This window comes from Cryptomeria japonica, chromosome 10, assembly GCF_030272615.1.
Source record: "Cryptomeria japonica chromosome 10, Sugi_1.0, whole genome shotgun sequence".
In the NCBI taxonomy this organism is placed as follows: domain Eukaryota; kingdom Viridiplantae; phylum Streptophyta; class Pinopsida; order Cupressales; family Cupressaceae; genus Cryptomeria; species Cryptomeria japonica.
In genome coordinates, this window is record NC_081414.1 from 3,629,725 (window position 1) to 3,647,299 (window position 17,575).

At 41.2% G+C, this 17,575-nt stretch overlaps 1 protein-coding gene across 2 annotated transcripts in view; it reads left to right on the forward strand.

The window, feature by feature from the left end:
* Positions 1–17,575, forward strand: part of LOC131069413 (protein ORANGE, chloroplastic) — a 123,582-nt gene that overhangs the window by 60,835 nt on the left and 45,172 nt on the right. The gene's annotated exons all lie outside the window — the stretch shown is intronic.

Consider the following 17,575-nt stretch of genomic DNA (forward strand, 5'->3'; position numbering starts at 1 on the left):
AGGCCAGGTTTGAGAGTTCTAATCTTGCAATTTGGGCAATAAGGCCGATTTTGAAGTCTTACGACCAAACTCAGGATTCGAACTGAGGATACGGAAGTTTCTTTCTTCCATCGGGGCAGACAGACACATAACATGGGGTCCCTGCCCAGGACGGGGATGGGTGTGCAATCTGCACAATACGTTGTTTCATCACCTTCAACTCATCCTGGCAAGGAGTCAAACAATAGTTTGGGATTTGTTGATTATGATGATGTTCACCAATTAGCTAAAAATGATGACAAGACAAGTTTTGAAGAGGAGGTACATGAGACTTGGGGCAGCCATGGAATCACTGCTGAAAGGTATGACAAAGATTCTAATTTTGGTATTCATCTTAGCAGCAGTTCACTTTCTTTGGAACATCAGTTTGTGGTTTCCAATGATAACCCATTGTTTGAGATGGGTATAGAGAAAACATATGACAATCCACTTTTTGAGTGGGAAGATGAAACATCACTTGGTTCTAGCATTGCTCTTGGTGAGAATAGCAATGTGTGGAAATTAAGAGAAGATTCAAGATCTAAGTTGGATGATACTTGGAGCTATGGTGAGCACTTTTTAACTAAACAAAGTAATCAACCCCTTCGCACCAGGGATCTGGGTGTGATGGCACCTAGCGATGACAACGAACCTGTGTGGGATGAATTTCCCTTTGATCTTGATGAGGCTCAAAAAACAGATTGTGTTGTAGATTAGAGGACCATATGGTTCTTCATGATGGAAAGTTTAAAGAGGTTCTGAAATGCAAATCTGATTTATCTATTCATGAAGTTGGTGGTAAGCAAAAAGTTGAAGATTTAGTAGAATCTGATCCTCTTCATGATATTGAGCAATTGCAGCTAGTTGGTGGAGTTAGACGAGAGTCTTGGAGCAGCTATGGGGGCAGCGATTGCAAGAAACAAAGTTCTGTTTTTTTCTTGCTGCCTATCAACAGTACACCATCTTTGCATTCTTATGAGTGGGATGGTCAATTCTCTGTTGAAAAAGAAATGCAAGCTCTATCCCAATTTGATCACACACATAGTTTGATTGAAGAACTCTATTGGAAGGCTCAAATGGATGAGAGATATAGAGGGGTTAAGGATGAAGTTACTCTCCCTAATCTGCAACTCACTAAAGACTCTTTGGAAATATTGAAATCAGATTACATACACTTGATTGAAGATTGAGATTATGCCTTCGAACTTGCAAGGAAGACCACTAGTGCATTCGAAGGGAAAGAGAGGAAAGTTGAAGAGCTTACTCTTGAGCTTGAGTCAAGAAAGGACATGTTAGGAAATACTCAATTGGCTCTAATGGAGTTAGAAGATCAGTTTGCTGATTTCAAACTTTTCAGGGAGCAAGAGAATGCACAAAGAGCTGAAGAAATCGAGCAAGTTATTGGTGAGCTTGATAGTTTTCGAGAAGAGTTTTATCTTGTGAACTTCATAAGAAAAACAAAGGTTGGATGTGCAGACTCGGATCAGCAAGATGGAAGTGAGCAAGAGGAAAGGGATGGCTTCCAAGTTCTTGATAACCCTCTCTTTGAAGTGGGTATCGAGGAAAGTTATGAAAACCCTCTCTTTGTGATGGATGATTTCAACATCTTTGGCATCAAGGTGTTGTCTAAACACAGTTTAGTTGCCGTACAAGGTTTCATTGCAGCACCAAGGAGTGAAGATTTCAGACTTGTTACTCATGAAGTATAGGAGAAAGAAGGACCAAAACTTGGTGATTGCATGCTTGATAACCTATTCCTTGGGTTGAATGATAATAAGGCTCATACTAGTCCATTTTGGGAGTTGGAGTTGGATTTGAGTACAACATTTGCTCCACACTCTAATGCTGTTGAAGCTTTCATGCTTCGGCTTCAAGGGTTCACTAGAAGAGATATCAATTTCTTAAGTATGCACTTGGTCCTCACTAGCACTTGGGGGTGTGTTGAGTTTTCTTTTCAGTGTGTTGAAAATCACTTTCAGCTAGGAATCCAAGCTCAAGATCGTCAACATGGTCTGATGGAGCTTATTACATGTGGAAAGAAGGATCTTTGGAGGGTTAAGGAACAAATTTTCAGTTTTGATGGTGCTGTTCCCTTCTTTACCAGCCATTTGATGGTTCCTTTTGCTCATCAACTAGTGGATTGGGAAGATATTCTCAGCAAAGGATAGTTCTATGTAGAGTTGGAGTCACTAGAGAGGAAATTCCCAGCCTTGGACGTGAGCAGATGTGTTGTTTTGGATGACGATTTTCTATGTTGCAGCAGTTGTTCATTTTCTTGGATGCTGATTTTCCTAAAATCAGATCTCAAGTCAATCATTTCAGACTTGGCGGGCTGCCGGTGTACTCTTTTTTAGACTTCATAGTCTCTTGGCAAGACGTGTTTATGGTCTCAAATGAGAGGTATGGCGAGTTGGGGCAATCAGTATCTGTGTATGGGAAGTGTTCAATCTCTAACTAGTGGTTATTCTTATGCCCTCTCTTCTACTTATGATTGGGACAACGAACCTTTGCTTTCTATGGTTCATCTGCATCATTCTGAGGTGCTTGGAGTGGGAACTATAAGAGATTTCAGAAGTCTCCATGGTTGTATCAAAATAATTCAATTGAGGCCTAGTAGATTCATGTGGAGTTATGAAAATGAGTTTGTTGAGCTCTTGCAAAGGATGGTTTTCCTCTTTGCAGGGAGATTTGGAGAAGTCACATTTACAGTCATGGCTCTGCTTGACACCTTGGGGAGATATATTGTGGAGATTGATTGTGAGTTGAGTAGACCTTATTTCCTATTGCCCAGGCTTTTGATAGACAGTGGCATTGTCGATATAGATTACTTAGAGCTTTATGGGCATGAGATGCTGCATGATATTGATTCCAGTCCTTCAAGATTTTTCAATTTGAGTATCATGGTTCATAACATTTTGGAGTTACAAGGGAGGTTAGTGCAGTTTTGGCATGATGTTTTCATTGATGTGATTAGAGTGGCGCAACATCGACATGGTGGGTTCTTCCTGAGATGGACATTGGACCTTGGGATCATACTTGCTTTGGTGTGGATCAGTTTAAAATTTTCTGGAGTTGTGGTGGCATTGTTGAGGACAAACAATTTTGGGAAGAGCGGACTATAATGTCCCCTTTTCCGATCTAGTTTGTTTTGAGGACTGTTGGCCAATTCCGAGACCCGTTGGTCAGTCAAAGGCAGAATTAGGGCTTCCTATTTTCTAGGAGGATGTTTTGGCAATTCTGGTGGCTTTCATGCTGGAGTTTTACAGTTTTGATTCTGGATTCCTTCTGGGTTTTCAGAAAGCTTCGCAATGATGGTACATGCATAGCAAGCAGCAAAGTTTGGCAAACTTACTATTTTCAGTAAGTGGAGGCGAAGGCAACTTATTTCTTTGGGTTTTCTGAGAGCTTCGCGATGGTGTGACATGCAAACAAATTTGAAGTTTTTCGGACTTACTATTTTTGGTAAGTTGTCACGGCTGCTCAATATGTAGTTAAATTGCATTTGGGCACACTTACTATTTTTAGGAGTATGCTATTTTTAGTGAGTGACAGTTGGTTCCCGGTTTGTGCCCTAATAGAGTTTGGAGACACTTACTATTTTTAGGGTTTTGGGTTGAACAAGTGCAACACAGGCTATTTATGGCAGTCCAACTTGGCATGATGATCCAGAGATTCCATTCTATTTTTGCCAAGTTCCTGTGGTCCAGCTCAAATGGCTATTTTTAGCAATGCAGTTTAGTACTTTGGCCTCAGCTCAACATTAGCAGTTGTCAGTAATTGAAGGTATATTTTAATGGTTAAGCCTTATATTTTTTTTTTTAAAGACTTGGACGACTTGGAGAGGAGAAATAATATTTTTATCCTAAGTCTATTTGGCGAAATATTTTACCTTCATAATGGGGTGCCAAAATGCAGTTCAATTTTATAACTTATGGTTGGACGCCTTTGGAGGAAATTCTCATTAAAAAGGTTTATACTTAGTGTTATTTTAGCATTGGCTAAAGTTGGCATCCACTTGAGGGAATAATGTATTTGTTGCCAAATGAAATATTATTATTCCTTGGGCGATTTATTGTTGAGGAAAAATACTTTATAAAGTGAAATATTAATAAGGCAAGATGGATGGCTTATGGAGAAATAAGTTAATTTTATAATATATTTCACTTATCTACCTTGGAAGCCACATTATGATTTTATTGTCATTTTTATAAAGTATATTTGCTTCTATGAGAAGGTCGACTTGGAGAAAAAGAAATGAAATGCAAATTACAAATTTGAGAGAATTGAATGTGGATTTGGATTTGGCGTCCATTTGGGAGTGAATTTGAATTTGGATTTGGAGCTTCAAAAGCTATAAAAAAGATTGCTAGGCTCTTTTTTTGGGTATCCAATCTTGTTATGATAACGAAGTGCTGTTGAAATGCCATCAGACTCTTACTTCGAGGGATGCATACCTCTTAGTGCCTCAGTTTCGTACTTGAAAGATAGCGCCTAGTTGAATGTATGACTGTTTCTCATCCAGAGGAGCAAATTGGGCTCAATGTTGGTGAAGATTTGTGTGGTTTGAGAGTGTTCCTGTTGCTGGCCGTGGAGTGTGCTGAAGTAGATTATTGGTTGTAGGTCTCAGTGTGTCATTCTCCTCGTTCTGGGTATTTCTTCTATCTCTCTTTTTAGTTTGGGCGATTCATTTTGTGAGTTTGTAGAGTCTAAAATGGTGTTTTGGATTTTATTTTTGTAAAATCGTACCCTAGTTGGCCGTACCATGTGGCTGAGTGCTTTGGGATGCTGTAATATCCCAGTTATTTTTTTTTTTTGAATTTTAAGGCCAACAATAGTCATCAACAAGAAGATAACCCGTTAAGGTTAGAAATCATAAACTGAAACATGTTGGGAAAGTAACCCTTCCACTTTTTGATCACCAAGTGCCCAATGTCGGAAGGTGAGAGCATACAGTGTTGAGGGGATCATTAGCTTAATTAACTAAAAACAATGCAATGCTTGGGCGGCAAGCCAGCCCCTTCCGCTTATCCAACAGGAAAGCAAGAAAACTTGGCGGTGAACCAGCCAAGTGAGATGCACAAAAATATGAATCACTCGACCGCAATATTTCAGTGGGAGGACCGCAATTAGATAACAATCTCAAGTCGACTGCTTATGCAGCGGGAGGACCATTACACTTAGATATCACTCGACCACTTATGCAATGGGAGGACTGAAATTACAATTTGTTTGGTAATAGGCGACAAGCTAGGCTCTTCCACTTTTCAGCGGGATGAGAATTACAAAACATAACTGGTTAGTAGTACTACTACTTAACCTTACAGAGAATAGAAGATATGAGAAGAGAGTAATGCTGATTATCCCAATAAGAACATGAATTTCTGCTAATATCAAATCTACAGGCTAGATTTGCAAAACCAACAGCCTAGGAAAACTCTAAAAAGCTCATAACTCTCTCAATACACATCCAAATCACCCAAAATCAGTCCCAAACCGACACTAGACTAACTGCAATGACAACCAACTGAAGACATGATACAATCACTCCCTTATTAATTTTGCATGCATGCCAATGCCATTCAGAAACCCACGCCTAGCTTAGGATTTTCGATTTTGTCTAGAAAATTCTAAGCTTAACTAAAGATGCCACAAACTTACAGTGTATATCGCCAGTACCAGGAAGGATGAAAGAGCTAGTACCCATAACGGTCAGTCACTTCAGCAGAGAGGTGTGATCGAAAATGCACTTCAGCCACAGGCAAACCAGCAAGTTCCCAAAATTGTTCCAACACCGAAAATGACTAAGACATGCTCTTAGAATATAGTAGATTACACCACGCAGCTAGGTACTATGTTTCAAGTATGAAACCGGGAAGCAGTAGGGAGACGCACTCTGAAGCCTCAAAAATTCTGTCGCCAAACCGGTAGCATAACATTGCAAATTTTCAAGATAACCCGAATGGGAGCCCAAGGCTCTTATTTATAACTTCACACCACCAAATCCAAATGCAAATTGCTTCAAACTCAACTTTCTCCATTTGCATTTCATTCCATCTCACGTGGACCCAAAGAGTGGCGCCATCCCACAAGTCAATCCTCATGCCAAAAAGCAAGGACCACGATATTTCACTTGGCAAACATTAGAGATGAAAAATAAAATAATATCTCCATTAATAATTTTGACGCCACCTTTTCAGACATAAATTTTGCCTAGCACTTAGAAGATATTAGGCATTAATCCCAAATTCAATAAATCAGTAGTAATTGATTAAATTAATTAAATATTAAACCTTAGGATAAGGAAATAATATTTAATTGTGTCACATATGACTCCTGTACTGATTACTGTCAAAACCAGGATGAAACTGAGCCATGAAGACCACTGAACTGTTGCGGGATCAGGACCCTGTCCATTGCCAGAAATAGAATTATGCCATACTGCTGCTTACTAAAAATAGTAAGTCATGAAGTTATGCTCCGAAAAGCATGATCTTCGCGTCGAGTGACTGAGCATGGAGAGCTCAGTAGGACAGTATCACCAAAATAGCCATTCCTTGACTTAGTAATGATAGTAAGTTCTCGCCTCATCAATGCTGGACCTTCATTCTTCATTCCACCTTTCCTACGGGTCTCAGGAATAGGCCAATGAACCATTGGAAGGTCATCAACGAGAAGGGGACATTACAGTCCGCCCTCCCCAAAATTGCTTGTCCTCAAGCAACTGTAAGGCTGGATGCAGTAAAATCTCCTCATTTTCCCACTTAGCATCCTCTGCTGGTAGATTTTTCCATTTGATCAAGTATTCCCTGATCACTCTTCTCTTCAAAGATAGCTTCAGGAACCAAAACCAACTCTCCCTCCTCTTCAAGCAGAGTTAACTCAGCTGAAGCAACAACATTATGTCCCAGAGCCTTCTTAAGGCGAGACACATGAAATACATTATGGATCCTGCTGCTTGCTGGTAATTCCAACTCATACGCCACTTCTCCAATCCTCCTGCCGACTTTGAAAGGCCCATAGAATCGTGGCTTCAATTACTCAACCCCACTTTTCTTGAGAGTAGACTGTTTGTAGGGCTGGAGCCTCAAATAAACCATGTGGCCCACCTCAAAGGTGCGCTCAATTTGCTGTTGATCAGCATACAACTTCTGCTGATTCTGTGCATGCTGGAGATTGTCCCTCAGAATCCTCTGAATATCTTGGCTTTGTTGCATCATATCCTTTGCCTGAGGGGTTCTGCTATCACCAAATACCAAGTCCGCGAAGCTAGGAGCTTCATAACCATATAGTGCCATGAATGGTGACATCCGGATGGACATGTGATAGGAGGAATTGTAACAATACTCTCCTAGGTGAAGCCATCTCACCCATGTATTTTGCTGCTCCGAGACATAGTTTCTAAGATAACCCTCCAACCACTTATTCACTATCTCGGTCTGCCCATCAGTTTGGGGGTGATAACTGGTGCTTGGAGTGAGCACAGTACCACACAATCTGAAAATCTCCTGCCAGAAAGCACTTAGGAACTTGCTGTCCCTATCACTCACAATGTTCTTCGGTAACCCATGTAATCTGAACACCTCCTAGAAGAACACTTCAACAACTTGAGCTGCTGTAAAAGAATTGGTGATGGCAAAGAAATGAGCAAACTTTGTAATTCTGTCCACCACTACATAGATACTATCCTTCCCTTGAGCCCGAGGCAACCACGTGATGAAATCCATGGAAATACTTTCCCATTTTTTACTGGGAATAGGCAAAGGTTGTAACAAACCAGCTGGTAGAGTGTGCTCATCTTTGTTCCTCTGACATGTATGACACTCCTTAATGTACTTCAAAACATCATTTTTAAGTCCCTTCCAAGAAAATCTCTCCTGGATTTGCCTATATGTTTTGAAATAACCTTGGTGACCAGCGAGGGGGGTGTCATGGAAAGTCTTCAAAATCTTCTCTTTTAACTTAGATTCAGCCACTATGGAGATTCTTCCCTTGTACAGTATCAATCCCTCAACCAATTTGTACCTTTCATCATGAAAAGTACCTTCTATAAGGCTGGTTGCAAACTGATTTTTGGCATAATCAGCAAGCAACAACTCTCTCCAATCAGCAGTAAGCTCGCATATTGAGCTTAAATGGGGCCTTTTGGATAGGGCATCTGCCACAACATTGTTTTTACCCTTAACATACTCAATATCAAAATCGTAAGCTTGCAACTTACTCACCCACTTCTGCTGTCTCTCATTCAAATCTTTCTGATGCATGAAGTGTTTAAGACTATTGTGATTAGTCTTAACAATGAATTTACTCCCCACAAGATACTGCCTGAACTTCGCAAGGGCATGCATTATGGCAAGCATTTCCTTGTCATAAATTGAATATAGTCTTTCAGGACCTCTCAATTTTCTGCTCTCAAAGACTATAGGATGCTTATCTTGCATGAGGATTGCACCAACACCTTCTCCAGATGCATCACACTGTAGCTCAAACGGCTTGGTGAAATCAGGCAATGCTAAAACAAGGCAGGAACTCATGATGCCTTTAAACTGCTCAAACACTGTTTGTGCCTTTTCGGACCATTCAAAGGCTCCTTTCTTTGTAAGATCTGTGAGAGGGGCAGCCGATTGAGAATATCCCTTCACAAACCTCCGATAAAACCCACACAAACCCAAAAATCTCCTCAAATGTGTTATGTTCTCGGGATTAGGCCAATAAATGATGGCTCTAATCTTTTCAGGATCCACCTTCACACCACCTGCACTGATAATGTGACCAAGGTAGAGCAACTCTTCCATCCCAAACTCACATTAGGACTCCTTGGCAAACATGGATTCAGATTCTAATATGCTTAATACTTCATCCAACTGCTGTAAATGTTCTTTCCAAGATTTGCTGAATATGAGTATGTCATCAAAGAATATTAAAACAAACTTCCTTAGCTGTTCTTAGAAGATTCTGTTCATGCATGATTGAAATGTAGTTGGTGCATTAGTCAAGCCAAAGGGCATGACTAGGAACTCAAAATGCCCAAAGTGGCATCTGAAAGCGGTCTTCTCCACATCTGATGCTCTCATTCTAATCTGATGATACTTTGACTGTAATGGACTATGAGTGAGTGCAGAACTATGACTTAGTGGTAGAGGCTGCCCGATATTATCAACCAGGTTCCAGATTGGTGCTCCTCGAGAATATGACCCTCACCAACTTCACTCCTGAGGCCATTGGCGACGCATTCGACATTCCCTTCCCAAACAATCCCACAGCCACGACTATAGATGAATCATAGGGGCCGTATGATATGAATCCGGCCAGATGCAGAACCCTGATCAACGAAGAGTGGTACAAGGAGAGAAGACCTCCAAGCGTCAGGATTGGAAAAAAGACCCCAAGAAGTGACTTTCACAATGAGCATTGGGACATGGTCACATTGCTCAACAAGGTTATGGGACTTCCTAAATCCAACTACTTTGAAGAGTGGATGTTTTATTTCACAGAGCAAGTCTTCACTGGGAAGTCTAAGTTTGACTGGGCCCAGATTATAAGCGACAACATCCACACTCAGCTAATTGAACTCAAGGGCAAAAAGTACTTCACTATGACCTCTTATTTGGTCTACATGTTCGCCAAGAACCAACCACTGCCAGGTTTAATAATGAAAGGAGAAATCGGGAATGGGCCTGGTCAGGTGAAGGTATATGATTGTTACCCACAGCTTCACTATCAAGATATAGCTCAGAGAAAAGAACAGCCCGACTTATGCAGTTGGCCAGTATGAGCGTGTCAATGACGCCTTCACAATGCGCCTGGTCAGGCGAATGCAGGGAGGATTACACATAAGGCTCTCGGAGCAAGCTACTATTCTAGTGCAGATATACGGAGCCTGATTCATCTAGTTCCCAAGGTTCTCCTATATCCGAATAGCGGGCTTTGATGGTGCCCCTCTCCGATTTCCACGGTACCCAACCGACAAGATAGTTCTTATGGAGGTCACAAGGCAGTCACGTCCGGCCGACATCTTACTCAGAGACAACAAGCAGGCTGGATTCGCGTTCCCCATGATTATAGGCAACCAGGATGTCCATCTGAAGACCCCCACCCTAGCAGAGGAATCCTTCGCAGAGCTGGCTTCCTATGGCCTACAAGAGCATTTTTTGAGGAAATGCTTTGATCATGATAATCTGGCAAAGAGAGCCTATGGCAGGCGGTATAGAGCAAAGGAATCAATTGAAGATTATTGGAAAAATTGCTCTGATGACTATGAGGTCCGAAGGCGTGAATATTCTAGGCTGAGTGTGCAGCAGATGCGACTCTTTGAATACCGTCGGGTCCCATATCAACTCGCAGATTCAGAGAATTGTCTGTAGGTCCGGGAATTTGAGGTGGTAAGGCATCTTTTGCCGGGCGTTGATTGGTCATAGGACCCGATCACTGATTTTGAGGCAGTTATGGCACCCGATCACTGATTTTGAGGCAGTTATGGCAGCCCTAGCAAGATATACATACCAATGGTTGCATCAGCAGATTGAGCGACTAATTCATGAAGGAGTCCAGTTCACCTACCACCTAATGGGTAGCCTCGATTCTCAGTCTTCCGAAGATGAGGAAACTTCTAGTGCACTGAGAGAAGAAATTGAGAAACCTGAGAAGAGAAAGAAGGCTAAGGCTTGCAGAGGGACTCGGACGTCCAAGAGAACAAGAAGGGAAAAGATTCCCATTAGGAGGCCAGAGGTCACTTCATCGTCAAAGGACCCCAGTTCGTCCGACGATGTAGTAGAATTGGATTATATACCTGCTCCTTCTCAGAGTGACATCGATGCATTTGGAGCTGACGATCCTCCCGCACCCGACATGCTAGACGCTGAGCTAAGAGCTATTGAATCAGCCGAGTCAGGTAACCAAATTGAGGAAGGAGAGATTCCATCCATTCAGGGGATCGAAGTGCATGAACCCACCCAACAGAGTCGCCATGAACTGCCGCTCCATAACACTACCAAAGATGACTCTACCGTTGAAGGAGAGCAAAAGACAGAGGAGACCCGCGAGCTTGAAAAGATTGAAGAGCTACCATCACACGAAGGCATCAGACAATTGTTCAGCGAAGTAGGAGAAAACTCTGCTGCAAGCAATGAGCTTGACACCTCCTCCACTCCTTCGGTAACGGAACAGCTGCAAATTTGTGGTGAGACGGTTGAAAACATCAAAGTACAGAGTGAAAATTTAATCATTGCATCAGCCCAAACTGTACCTCACGAATGGTTAATTGCCAGAGCCCAGCGCAAGGCCGCCACCAAACCCCCTATCGATTTGGAGGACATCTTCTCACGTATAGATCGAGCTAAAGCCAAGGGGAAGAAAAAGCCCAAGGCATATTCCAGGATGACCAAAGATGAGCAAAGGAACCACACTCTTCACATTGCCACCCCGCCTGTAGTCAAGCTAGCAGATCAGATTACACTGGCAGATTATAGCATCACGACTATCCCCATCGGACGAGCCACTAAGGAACAGGAAAAAGAGGAATTCAAGGATTCAGTACAGAACATGCTCAGGCAACTTGAAGAGATAACAGCTGAAAAGGACATGTATCGAGCTCGTGTTGAGCAGGCCGAAGGATACATCGATCAACTCCTGAGACCATTACACAATGCTTCCGAATCCCACATTCCCCTGACAGCATTGGCACAGAGGACCACAACTGAATTTGAAGGAGTACGGGACATTGCAAGGGCCGTCAAGGAATGGATACAAGGCATCAAAGGGAGGGGAGAATGAATCCTCAAAGAAGTAAAAGAGATGGCTCACCATCGAGAGACCACCCTGGTCCGGCTATTAGAGGTAAAGAGGGAATCCCTTAGAATGCACGAAGTGGCTGCCACTACTCTTCCCCTCATGAGAGCTCTCTTCTGGACCCATGCACAGATTCCTACATTACCCACCATCCTAGATCCTTATAACATCAGCACTCTTAAGGAATGGTACTGGACTATCACCATGAAGAATGACACGAGAAATCATTAATAAAGAACACGATGCGTGCGAGACAATTTTGAACACCATGCAAGAACTCGACAAAATGATCCTCCGATCAATGGTCTCGGAATGACAAAATGCCCTGTCTGATAAAGTGATACGACCAGACTGGGAAGAAAGACTAGAGATGGATAGGATCACCTATTCCGTTAAGGACCTAAGTTTTGCTGGTCAATTCCAGTCAGACATGTTGTGCTTCGAGCGTAATCGTTCCAGCTGGAAGGATGGTTTGAAGCATGTAGACCAATATCTCGAGGGCATGCAATATAAAATTCGTCATCCTCCTATGCCTCCATTCAGTCTGCTATTCCAATTATGCATCAGGTTCCAGGAGTATGTTCGTGAGGAGCGTGCGGCAGGTCGTGATCTTTGGCAGGAATATTTGCATAGTGAAGATGAGTTCTTGGAAAAGGAATCTACAAATGGAAAAGAGAAAGTGCTTTCCTAGAAAGTGCTTTTTCCTAAGTGCACTTTTTGGCCAAAGGGTCATGTTTGACTTCCTAGTCAACTAAATGTAAAACTTTATGTATATGCACCTTTTTGGATTATTTTTGGATAAGTTGTAATTACCTTTTGGGGTAGTTATTACTCCCTTTGGGGTGGTTGTTGATATTTGCCTCCCATTTATGGATATGGGCAGCCATGTTTTATGGATGAATCTGGGCCACTTATTTAAATTAAATCTTGGCCATTCATCCATTTTTGAAGCCTATTTAAGGGACTTGTTTTCCCTCATTTTGTAAGAAGTTCTTGGATTGTTGCTGAAGCTCTGGCAAAATTTACAGGATTTAATGCAAAATTAAGACTGTTTCAAGTTTCCTTGTGAGTGCATGGTCTCCTTCTTCATTAATTTAGAATTTTTCAGTTATGCTTCTTTCGTTTACATAGCATTTTTTAAGTAAACATCTGATAGAATCCTCGTTGTTCATACCATTAGGGGATGACTGATTGTCTTTCCTTCTGCATGGTTAACCTGAACCTTTCACATGCTTATTTCGGTTGTTGAATACTCACTGAATGAATGTCAAAATTCTGATGTTGTATTTGATAACATGAAAATCCAATTTTCCTTTGAAGATCGCACTAGATTGATGCAAGTATTGTGCTTAAATCGCTGGTAATGCTTAATTTAGTTATTTGGAGGTGTCCGTCTATTTACTAAATCTGCTATCTTAGTTAAAATTTATATTTTATGTATCTCTCTCTCCCTATCCTTACCTTTTTCCCCCTTTTTTACAAAGAGAATCCGCAGTTCTATTGAAAACAGTATCAACTCAACTTAAACCATTTGATAAGTAAGACCATTAAAGTTTTGGGGAACTCATCTAGCAATTACCTATCCTACCGTAAGTCCCCATTGTGCTCCCAGCAAATCACATCGACCATTGAGTAATCTCGCAGTCAAGACCTGACAATCAAAACCTTGAGGTCGTCCCCTTTGATCAAACAAAAAACAACATTAGGGATTTCCTTATCTCAAGAGAGGAAAGGATACTCAGCGAGTACATTCTATTCTGCGTTGGCCGGATGAAGTTGCAAGTTCAGCGATTTTAGACACGTCAATAGATCCCTGGTGTCGAATCTCTCAATTAGCTTGTTGGTGAAATTAGCATAGGTGATGATTAAGTTATGACCAAGGGTGACCAACCCATGGTACCACCATTCGTGGGCCACTCCATCCAAGTGCAAGGTAGAAAACTTGATGGCATCCTCCTCCAACATAGGCCTCAAGGACAAGTAATTGTCCAACTTCTGTACCCATGCTCTAGCTGTGCTCTTAGCGCTTCCATCAAAGTGTGCTAAGGTCACTCTTCCAAGAGCTTGCTAATAATCTCTTCGGGCAGCAGACTTATATTCATTCCTCCTTCCTCTCTTCATTTTCTGATTCATAAATTGATCCAGAGTTAGGATATCTCGGATCTCACCAGGAAGAGAAGCATACTCCATGTAGTTGTTTCTTATTTCATCAGTTGTGGGCATTTCTGTTTCAGCTTGCTGTACTTCTCTTGGCAAAAATACAGGTTGTAAAGGTCTTGGGGTTGAACCTCCATTGTTACTCTAGTTGTTACTCCCGTTTCCATTCCTTACAAGAGCATTGGAAGTGCTGGCTTCCGGTCCATTGTTGGGTTGGTTAGGGGTCCCAACAACGTTCTGGTTAAGCTTGGCCAGCAGTAGAGACATCATGTCCATCATGGCATTGAATTGTCTCTCAACCTTCTTATCAAATGCCTCATTCGGTTCTGTAGTCTTATTTGCCATTGAATCCACGAAATCTGAAGAATCTAAATCCTTCCCTCTGTTCCTCAATACTTCTAAAAATGTGTCCTCTTCCGGCACTATCGGAATCTGAAATTGCTGTCTCTTCTGTTCTCTATTGTAGTATCTAACGTCTCTGTCACTCATGGAGACGACTTAACCCATTGAAACTCACAGGCTGGCAGGAAAACCAGCTCTGATACCACTATAATATCCCAGTTTTTTTTTTTTGAATTTTAAGGCCAACAATAGTCATCAACAAGAAGATAACCCGTTAAGGTTAGAAATCATAAACTGAAACATGCTGGGAAAGTAACCCTTCCACTTTCTGATCACCAAGTGCCCAATGTGGGAAGGTGAGAGCATACGGTGTTGAGGGGATCATTAGCTTAATTAACTGAAAACAATGCAATGCTTGGGTAACAAGCCAGCCCCTTCCGCTTATCCAGCGGGAAAGCAAGAAAACTTGGCGGTGAACCGGCCAAGTGAGATACACAAAAATACGAATCACTCGACCGCAATATTTTAGTGGGAGGACTGCAATTACATAACAATCTCAACTCGACCGCTTATGCAACGGGAGGACCATTACACTTAGATATCACTCGACCACTTATGCAGTGGGAGGACTGAAATTACAATTTGCTTGATTATAGGCGGCAAGCCAGCCTCTTCCACTTTTTAGCGGGATGAGAATTACAAAACAAAACTGGTTAGTAGTACTACTACTTAACCTTACAGAAAATAGAAGATATGAGAAGAGAGTAATGTTGATTATCCCAATAAGAATATGAATTTTTGCTAATATCAAATCTGCAGGCTGGATTTGCAAAACTAGCAACCTAAGAAAACTCTAAAAAGCTCACAACTCTCTCAATACACATCCAAATTACCCAAAATCAGTCCCAAACCCACACTAGATTAACTGCAATGACAACCAACCAAAGACATGATACTATCACTCCCTTATTAATTTTGCATGCATCCCAATGCCATTCAGAAACCCACGCCTAGCTTAGGATTTTTGATTTTGTCTAGAAAATTCAAAGCCTAACTAAAAATGCCACAAACTTACAATGTATATTGCCAGTACCGGGAAGGATGAAAGAGCCACTACCCATAATGGTCAGTTGCTTCAGTAGAGAGGTGTGATCGAAAATGCACTTCAGCCACAGGCAAACCAACAAGTTCCCAAAATTGTTCCAACAACGAAAATGACTAAGACATGCTCTAGGAATATAGTAGATTACAGCACACAACTAGGTACTATGTTTCAAGTATGAAACCGGGAGGCACTAGGGAGACGCACTCCAAAGCCTCAAAAGTTCTGTCGCCAAACCGGCAGCATAACATTGCAAATTTTCAAGATAACCAGAATGGGAGCCCAAGGCTCTTATTTATAACTTCACACCACCAAATCCAAGTGCAAATTGCTTCAAACTCAAGTTTCTCCATTTGCATTTCATTCCATCTCATGTGGACCCCAAGAGTGGCACCATCCCACAAGTCAATCCTCATGCCAAAAAGCAAGGACCACAATATTTCACTTGGCAAACATTAGAGATGAAAAATAAAATAATATCTCCCTTAATAATTTTGATGCCACCTTCTTAGACATAAATTTCGCCTAGCACTTAGGAGATATTAGGCATTAATCCCAAATTCAATAAATCAGTAGTAATTGATTAAATTAATTAAATATTAAACCTTAGGATAAGGAAATAATATTTAATTGTGTCACATATGACTCCCGTACTGATTACTGTCAAAACCAGGATGAAACTGAGCCAAGAAGACCATTGAACTGCTGCGGGATCAGGACCCTGTCCACTGCCAGAAATACAATTATTCCATACTGCCACTTACTAAAAATAATAAGTCATGAACTAATGCTCCGAAAAGCATGATCTTCGCGCCGAGTGACTGAGCATGGAGAGCTCAGTAGGACAGTATCACCAAAATAGCCATTCCTTGACTTACTAAAAATAGTAATTTCTCGCCTCATCAATGCTGAACCCTCATTCTTCATTCCACCTAGCCTACGGGTCTCAGGAATAGGCCAATGGACCACTTAAAGGTCATCAACGAGAAGGGGACATTACAGATGCGTGCATAAATTATCGGGGTCAGTTTGCCATGTTTTGTTTTCTTAGGATTGATGCCTACCTCCTATTGATCTTATGCTTTCAGTTTCATGTCATTTGGTTAAGATTTGAGCGAGTTGTGAGTGTTTTAGTGGGATTTGGTGTGTAATGTCCCCATTTTGCGAGCATCAGAGTTTGTAAGAATTAGCCTATCATTTGACCCTCGTAGGCTAATAATTATTGATAGAGGGCCTCGTGTGGCAGTTACTTGGTGATTAGAAACATTACTCTTCAGCTGAATTCAGGTTTTGGCCTTTGCACAGGTTTTTTGACTCAGATTGGCACACTTACTATTTATAGTAAGTTACTATTTTGGGAGAGTCAGGGTTCCTATTAATAGAAAGACACCTGAGCAGAGCTTATTGGCAGTGTCAACCTTGATTGGGCTTTTGCAGCTATTTCTAGACTCAGTTCCACATACTTACTATTTATAGTAAGTCACTATTCAGGGTTTCTATTTTTAGACAGGCATCCAATCACATGGAGAACAGGGAGAGTCGACTCCTGGCTCAGACGGTTTAGCAATCAGACAAGTACATCAAGAGATATTAAAGTTTAAGTGACTTAAGTGATTTATTTAATATTTTAATATTATTATAAAGTTCTAAAGTAACTTTATAATAATAAAGTCACTTTAATATAATAAAGTGCGTTAAGTGAATAATTTAATGTGGGAATAAATCTTTTATCCCACATTGGCCAGGAAGGTGTTTGAGCTCTCTTAAGGAAAGAATAAAAGGAAAGGCAAGAGTTCATTCTCAGCATCCAGTTGATGAATAGTATTTTGATTGATTTTTATTGTGGAGCCTAGGGCTTTCGCAATTTTCTTCTTTGATCATCGGAAACGAAAACTTCCTATTGATATTAATTTTGAAGGTGTGAAATAACACCTGAATTATTGCAGTTGTGGGAAAGAATACTTCAGTTCTTTCATTTGTGCAAATTGGTGAATTTTTCTACAAGGGTTTGAAGTTTATTGTTGAAGAACATTTATAGTTGGTTGTGAATCATCCTTCTTTGGCACATGGAGTTATATCATTCTTGTTGGGAGAGATTATCAACAAGTTATTCAAGGTTTTAAGAGCAGATTGCAAGTTATTTCATCCACTGCTACAGTGCCGTGAACAGTT